The following is a 9,110-nucleotide window of genomic DNA, read 5'->3' on the forward strand; positions in this document are numbered from 1 at the left end:
AACAACAACAACTTTAAAATGCTCACTTTGGAGTAATTTGTTACCCAACAATAAATGAGGAATAAACCTATTTCCATATGATTCCATATCGTGCACCTAGATGTTTTGCTGCTTGCACACTTTCCCCCTGATATTTTATTATGAACAATTAAAAAATAGATCAAAGTTTTTAAAAAAGAAGAGGATAAAACCAGAAACAAAAAAGTGTAGATGCTCGTATCCACCATTTATATTTTACCATTAATATCTGTCTGTGACTTCTAAAGGCAGTGAATTTGTAGAAAAACATTCCATTCCTAATATTTATAGAACTATAAACTTCAAAACTTAACACTTTTTCTTTCTTTAACAGTGATGCTTATTTAAACATTCTTTCCTATTTTTGAGCTGAAATTTGTTTCCCTGTTGATTATCTAGTGCTGCTTTTGTAATAGACATAACTAAAGCAAATTATTTTAACAATCAGAAACTTACTCTCTTCCAGTTTAGGGAGCCAAAAGTTCAAATTTAGGGTGCTAGCTGGAGGGGAAAGCCCTCTCTGTTGGTTCTGGAAGACAGTCTTTGTTTTCTTCAGCATCTGGATGTTCTGCATTCCTTGGGGATCACCATGTGTCTTAGCCTTGCCTACTGGCGAAGGAGCTTCCTGGCAAAATGACCTGGGTCCAGAAGGACACATTCTACTCCTGGACATTCTTTCTTGGTGGTTACAGACATTGCTGCTCCTAGCTAGTTTTCCTCCTCTTTTTATCTCTTAAGTGATAATCAAAGGTATTACAGACCACACCTAGGAAAACCTCTCTTTTATTGGATCAGGGCTGTGATGATATTAAAGGATGCTGTATTCTACTCTTGATCCCATTACTATTTAGTTATATCAGACCATGAGGGGTTATTTATTACAAATGTCCACATCATATAAATTAATTTTGTGGGGACACAATTCAATCCCTGATACTTGTATTTTCCTGTTAATCTTCAGAATCTCTTCCAGATACCATGGAGAATTAAATTTTCCCCTTTTCCAGGTGATAACTCTCTAACTGTTTGGAGATAAGTGCCACAAGTTTTTTGCATCTCCTTTTCTCCCTTGTTGTTAGGAGCCATCAAGTCTACCACAACTCATAGCCACCCTGTGAACAACAGATTGGAAACCTTATCCTGTGCCGTCCTCACCATATCCACCGTGCTGGAGCACATTGCTGCAGATACTGTGTCAATCCATCTTTTTTGGGAGTCTTCCTCCTTTTCACAGATCCCTCTGCCTTTCCCAACATGATGTCTTTTTTTCAAGGACTTGGCATATCCAGACAATAGGCCCAAAACATATGAGATGAAGTTTTACTGTGCTTGCCTCTAAGGAGGACCCTGTAAGAGTTTATTTTATATTCAATACTCTTTTTTTTTAAAAAAAAGGATTTTTTCTTTTAATTGTCATTTTAACAAAAGTTTACAGAAAAGTTAGATTTTCACTCGTTCATTGTTGCACAGTTTTACCTTCTCTCCCTCTTGCTCCTCTCCCCCAGTTTACTTTTTTTAAAAAAAAATATATTCATTCATTGCTGTATAATTGCCTCTCTCCCCCTCATCCCTTCAGTTATCTTTGCAATATACCTCTTATTCTGGGCTATTAAAGTACATATAATGCCTAATCACATATTCCTTTTAAACAGTTATTTCCTTTATCTGTTCCAGTGCAATGTTCATTATCTATCCACTCTTATCCTATTATCCTCCCAAAACCCCATGTCAGACCAGCTTCATAATGGTAGTGCTATGCAATATTTGTCCTTTTGATACTGAAATATTTCACTCGGTATAACGTCCTGAGGACATTATGTTCTGTGATGTTTTATGAGTTCGTAGTTTTTCAGTGCTGCATAGTATTCTACTGTATGTATAGACCATAGTTTTTCTATCCATTTGTTTGCTGATGGACACTTAGGTTGCTTCCATTTCTTTGCTATTATAAATAATGCAGCAATAAACATGCCTTAGGCACTCCATTTCTTGCCCTTCCTCTGTTCTCCTGCTTCTGTATCTATAGCTTTCCAATTGGGGTTTTGTTGATGGGAAGCACTGGTGGGAGAACACATTATGTACTTTCCCCCCCTCCCCTTTCTGCCCTAGATGTTATTTCCAGTATTATCTGCATTATTCTAGTCAGACAAGTCTTTCATGATTTCAGCTTCTGCAATGTGACCCAGGCCCTTAGGCTCCAGAAATAAGATTTTTCTTTGTATCTCATCCTAGATGTAGAAGAATTTTCCTACTGTTGATCTCTAGACTGCCTCATCATCTATTATTAAGTAATCATGTCCTCTCTCACCTTTGTAATTAATCTCCCACATTAATTTCCTTCTATTTCAAACAATTAGAGCACCTTCTATTTTCCTGATTAGATCTTAGCTGATAATTTCTCAAGGAGATCTATGTCATAAGAGGGTATCCGTAGTGTCTATCACAATCATCTGTAATTTATCTCAGAGACAAGAAATTTGATTAGGTGAATTTGTGTGGTCTTACTTGACCTTGCCGCCCATGTCATCATTGGAAGGTATACGCAAACTCCTGACTCCCCAGTTGCATTGAGAATTAGTTGAGGACAATTTATAATAGTGACCTTTGAGGAAAGCTGTCTTTATTATTTAAATGTAGGAAAGTAAGTAGTCTTTGGAGTGATAAACTAGAAATGAAATAAAAAAAAACCATGACAACCAAGGAGGAAGTAAGAAATTAAAGTCAACCCAAATGGCCCAAAGTTGGCATATACTAAAAATCTCTTTCAATTAGAATAGCATAGGCTCCATCATGAGGAATGTAAATTTTAGTGATACTGGTAATCTAAAAAAAGCAAACAAGATGACATAGGTTTAAAAATTAAAAAAATATTTGGGTAAAAGTTTATAGATCATTTTAATTTTTCACATAGGCTTTTATTTTACAACAGTAATTGCAATTGATTGATGTAATGGGTTAATTACAATGGCTAATAACTCCTTAAACTGCCTTTCTCTTCATTTAACATACCTATTCACTAATTTTAACTCCCCTCTCCCTCTCTTTCTATTTCTGTTAATTATCCAAAATTGATTCTGTTTGTATGTAAACCTGTCCTTAGCTTTTATAATTGTGGTCTTCATGATTGGCCTTTTGTGACTGACTTTTATTCAACTCAACTCATTACTGTTGAGTCAGAACCAACTCATAGCTGACTCTCCAGCAGGTCTTCCAAGGCTGTAAATTGCATGGGAGGAGATTGTCCATCTAACTTCTGTAGAGCCACTGATGGTTTCTAAATTCTGGAGAGGTGCTATCTTGTGAGAAGTACAACCTCCTATGATTATACCACCAGAGCTCCCTAACTCAGCGTAATGTTCAGCATAGTGTTCTAGGTTTATCCATTTTGTGCAGTGTTTCACAAATCTTGATAATTCTTTATTTTATTTTAATTTTTTTTAAATCTTGATAATTCTTTACGTTATGAAGCTATGATCATTCATTATGTAACTGTACTATACAGTTCCTTTAGCCATTTGTCCATTGATGGAATGGTTACTGTAGGTTTAATATTCCAGATATCTTTATTGTTCTTAAATCTCAACAATATATCATAATTATTACAGATTGACTTGTATCTCCCCCAATGAAATGATATCATGTGGAAGCTATATTATGATCACCCTGATCTAATAAACTTAATTGTTGCCACAGGACTAAGGGTGTAATGCAACACTCTTTCATCTCATCAAAATAAGGTAAGTCTCTCTAGAGTGTAGGCCATAAAATAGAGAAATGTGAGCTGAGGGAGGGAGGGAGCTTCATACTACCAATAAATAATCCCTAGGAGTGAAGCACATCCTTTTGGATGTAGGCTCCTGTGGTAGGAAGTAACTGGACACTAGAGAAGGCCACCTCCAAAGAATGGGAATCTCCAAAGACTGCCTCCCCTAAAGATACTGAAGGGAACAAGGCCTTTCCTCCACAACTGATAGAGAGAGCGGGTGGGGTTTCTCCTAGGGCTGGCAATCTGAATTTGGACACATGGCCTCCTAAATTGTAGCGAATAAATTTCCGTTTGTTAAAGTCATCTCCGTGTGGTATCTTTCTGCTTTAGCAGCACTCAATACCTAAGATAATTGCTGTTTCTTACATATCCATGTGCGCTGCAGGTGTTAAACCACTAACAGGACTTAAGGAAGAATGAGGAAACAAAAACATGAATTTTCAAAAAATGTTTCTGGAAATCACCATCAAAAACTATGATCTCAACATTAAATAAAATAATGGAATAAATATTTAAAAAGATAAAACTTTACAAATCTCTAGAGAATGGAGGAATTCTGACTAATGAGTAACAGTGATGAATTATAAATACCAGAGTTTGCCAGACTGATGTGAGTGGTTTTCTGGGGGGTTTTTGGATTAAGAATTCCAGGAATAAAAAGAGAAGGAAAGTGTTAGATATTCTAGATAGGCTAACAGGAAAGCGTTTTGATCTAGCAAATTGTGTAATCGCAATTACGGAATTCGTTTATAGTGATTTCCAGGTGAGTGTGGTAATTGAGAAGTTTCAAGGAAAATTTAGAGGAAGAAATGTGCAATGATAGGAAATGAAAAAAATGTTTTATTGTGAAATATATATCAGAATTACAAAAAGAAATATGAAGTGCTTAAAGAAAAATACAAACTAAATACCAGTTTGAGAAAGAAAGCATTGCTGGTAACTCAGAATCTCAATTTGTATTTACTTTCATTGTATTGCTATTTCAGACACCATCAGTCCACTCACAGTGGACATGCTTCAGTAGAAATGCCAGTCCATGAAAGATTAGTAAGAAAAGCTTATCCACTTATTTTGAAAATAAGCCTATAGATCACAACAGAACATTATCCAGTTCGCTCACTTTGAGCCTGCAATCAGGAGGATAAATCCCATAGATGAGTATGCCATATTTAGGGCAAGGGAGACCATCAGTGACGTGGATTAAGATAACAGCAAAATGATGGGCTTGAACATGCCTGAAATTGTGATGATATTTTGTTTGGCTGTACATAGAGTTGCTGGAGTACAACCTTGCTTGCTGAAAGTGACGGGACTTGAAGCATTTGCTACAGAAGGTTAAACACTGCAGCCTTCAAAATGGATAACATCTCAAAATCAAGAAGACAAAGACTCTCACCACTGGACCAATAGAAAACATCATGATCAATGGACAAAGGATTGAGACTGTCAACAACATCATTGTACTACTTGGATCCACAACCAATAATATTCTTGGTACCAACAGCAGGAGATCGGGAGACATATTGCACTGGGAAAGTCTGTAGTCAGGGACCATTCTAAATTATTGAGGAGTAATGAAAGTTTATCAAATTGAGAATTAAGGTGTGCCTGGTTCAGGCCATGATCTTTTCAGTCACTTGCTATGCGTCTGAGTGCTGGATGGTAAATAGATGATAAAAGAATTGATGACTGAGTGTTGGAGAAGGGTGCTGAAGATTCCATTGACTGCTGAAAGAACAGATGTGTCTTGGAGAAGGTGCAGACACAGTGTTCCTTAGAGGTCAAGATGATGAGGCTTCATCTTACATACTTTGGGCATGTTGCTAGGAGAGATTATTCCTTGGAGAAGAACATCATTCTTGGGAAAGTGGAGTGTGGTGAAAGAGAGGAAGACTTTAAGTCAGGTGAGTTGACATAGTGACTGATAATGGGCTTGAGTGTATCAGAGATTGTAAGGATGGCATGGGATCAGTGTTTAGATCAGTTGTTCATAAGGTCACTATGAATCAGACTCAACAGCACCTAACAACAACAATAATGAGGTTGCTGTGAGTCAGCACTGACTTAATGGCAGTTATCTAGGCATTCTTTTTCCATTACAACTCACTTCCATTCTCCTAACCCCATACATAACCATTATTCTGGCTTTTATGGGAGCCATGACTTTGCTTTTCTTAATAATATTACCATCCACCTGTGACTTCCACAACAAAATAATTTTCCCTGATTTTGAACTTTATATATGTGGACTCATATGATGTACATTCTTCGGCATGTAGTTTCTTTTTTTCAGTATTATTTTGCAGTTGTATGTTAAATATATCTGTATCTCATTCATTTTCATTGCTGCTGTTATGTGCTGTCAAATTGCTTGCAACTCATAGTGACCCTATGTGCAATTGCTCTGAATCCTGCTTTATCCTGAACTAGCCTCACTGCCTCTAATACACCTTTCCCATTACCCTAGTCTGAGTCAATCCATCTCATCAAGAGTCTTCCTCTCTTGTACTGTCCCTCCACCCTTCCAAGCATGATGTCCCTCTCTAAGGTCTGGTCTCTCCTTGCAACATGTCCAAAGTATGTCAGACAGAGCTAACAACAATGACTACTTCATAAATTGAGTATTGTATTTCCAGCGAGGATTTGGGAGATTTCACGTGTTGCAACTAAAAAAAAAAAAAATACACCTTTATCCTGCTTTAAGATTTAAACTTTCTTTGAGACATCCATGCACACTGTTTCTCATGTTTGGGATTTTGTTTGACTCTTCACACTAATAGATATGTTTTTGTTTTTGTTTTTGTTTTTGTTTTTAGTGAGTGCAACTAAAGTGATCCCTGGAGGCAAGGATGGTGAAACTTCATCTTACATACTTTGGTGGGTAGGTTGTCTGGAGGGACTAGTCCTTAGGAAAAGCCATTATGCTGAAAAAGTTGGAGGGTCAATGAAAGAGAGGAGATGGAAATGGCACAGTGGCCACAACATCGGGCTCAAGCATGGTGAACTTCAGATCTGTTGTTCATGAGGTCACTTTGAGTATCAGTATTTGCGTACTTGACTTGATGGCATCTACCAACAATTAGTTACAAAATGTGTGAAAATAGTTGAATGGAGACCCACTTTTGTCTATAAACTTTCACTCAGATAACATGAAAAAGTTTTTATAAAGGGAGTAACCCACAGAAACCAAAAGTACCCCAAAATTCTTGCATCCTGGCTTCATTCTCCGGGACTAACCTGTTTGTTCCCTTAGCAGTATGTGGTATATTCAATACTCTTCTCCAGCATTACAAATCAGAGGCTTCGATTCTTCTTCTATCATCCCTTGTCGTTGTCCAGCTTTCCAATGCATAACAAGTAATTGTGAAGACCATGCCCTGGATCAGTCACACATTAGTCTCTAGACTGACGTACATGCTCTTCACTACTCTGGAGAGGTCCCTGACAGCAGATTTTCCAAAAGCAATTAATAGTTTTAATTTCTGGCTGCTGGTACCGAGAGTGTTGACTGTGGAGCCAAACAAACTATTAACAGTCTCAATCTCTTCACTGTCTATCATGATGCTGCCAATTGGCCCAGTGGTGAGAATCTTTGTTTTCTTGATGTTGAACTTCAATTCATATTGAAGGCTGCAGTCCTTGACTTTCTACAGCAAATACCTCCTGTCTTCCTCAGTTTCAGCAAGCAAGTTTGTGTCATAAGCAACCCCTTCTGTCGATGCCCCCATGTTTGTGATGGGCATGAACCATGAGAAGTATGACAACTCTCAAGATTGTCAGTAATGCCTCCTGCACCAACAATTGCCAAGGCCATCCAGGACAACTTTGGCATTGTAGAGGAACTTGTAACCATAGTCCATGCCATCACTGCTACCCAGAAACCTGTGGATGGTTCCTCTGGAAAGCTGTGGCGTGATGGCCGTGGAGCTGCCCGGAGCATCATCTCTACATCTGCTGGTGCTGCCAAGGCTGTGGGCAATGTCATCTCTGAGCTGAAAAAGAAATGTACTGGAAAGGCTTTCCGTGTCCTCACCCCCAATGTGTCAGTCATGGATCTGATCTGCTTTCTGGATATGAGGACATCAAGAAAGTAGTAAAGCAGGCATGACAAGGGCCCCTAAAGGGCATCCTGGAATGCACTGAAGACCACCAGGTTGTCTCCTGTGACTTTAACAGTGACACCCACTCTTCTACTTTTGATGCTGGGGCTGACATTACCCTGAATGACCACTTTGTCAAACTCATTTCCTGGTATGACAATGAATTTGGCAACAGCAACCAGGTAGGAAACCTGATGGTTCACATGCTCTCCAAAGAAAAGAACTCCTTAGACCACCAGCCCCAGCAATAGCACTAGAAGAGAAAGAGACCCTCAGCTGCTGGGGAGTCCTTGCCCCAACTCTATCCCACATTCACTGAGAACTTCATGTCCTTGACAATTTCCACCCAGTTCCCATGAGAAAGAGAAGGGGCTTAAAGAAGTCCTCTTGTCATGTATTATCAACAAAGTACACTGTACTCAAGAAAGAAAAAAAAAGAAAGTAAGAACCATTTTAAGGCCTTGAACACTATTAAGGAAGACCAGATGAGTGGATATCAAGAACATGAAGATTGCAAAAGGTCATTACAAACTGGAGGAGGAAGAAAAGACTGAGATGGATGTCAGAAGAGACTTTGAATACTACGGTAGAACACTGATAATCCAAAACAAAGGAAAGAAAGTAGTTAAGGAATTGAACAGAAGACTTAAAAGAGCAGATCATGAAGACAAAACAAAGTATTATAGCAAAATATACAAAGAACTGGAGTTAGAATATCAAAAGAGGAACCCGAGGGAGCTCTGGTGGCCTAGTGGAAAGAAGCTGTGCTACAATCTTGAAGGTGTGTGGATCGAATCCACCAGATGGTCCACTAGAAAAGGAGGGACAGTCTCCTCCTCTGCCAGTCGGATCTGATTAGAAGGTATACAACAAGAAAAAATAAAGCGGCTGAAGGAATTAAAGAACAAATTCAAGCCTTGAGTTGAAGTATTTAAAGATGCTATGGGGAGGATGGAAGAAATACACTGTATAAAAAAAATGTTGGCTGACACAGAATAATTTCATGAAATAACATATAAACAAGAAGCAATGGTAATAAAGGAGGAAGTCCAGGCTGCCCTGAGGGAATTGGCAAAAAATAAGGCCTCAGGAATTTACATATTTCAACAAACAGATGCAGTCATGGATGTGCTCACCAGGTTGTGCCAAGAAATCTTGAGGGCAGTTACCTGGCCAACTTACTGGAAGAGATCCACATTTAGTCCCATTGCCAAAAAAGGTGATCC

The 9,110-nt window shown here is 38.4% G+C and overlaps 1 pseudogene; it reads left to right on the forward strand.

Annotated features, from left to right (window-relative positions):
- Positions 1 to 8,135, forward strand: part of LOC102871436 — a 14,673-nt pseudogene extending 6,538 nt beyond the window's left edge.
- The last annotated feature ends 975 nt before the right edge of the window (positions 8,136 to 9,110 follow it).

This window comes from Elephantulus edwardii, unplaced genomic scaffold (assembly GCF_000299155.1).
Source record: "Elephantulus edwardii isolate Elephantulus edwardi_28Jun2011 unplaced genomic scaffold, EleEdw1.0 scaffold00026, whole genome shotgun sequence".
Taxonomy (NCBI): Eukaryota; Metazoa; Chordata; class Mammalia; order Macroscelidea; family Macroscelididae; genus Elephantulus; species Elephantulus edwardii.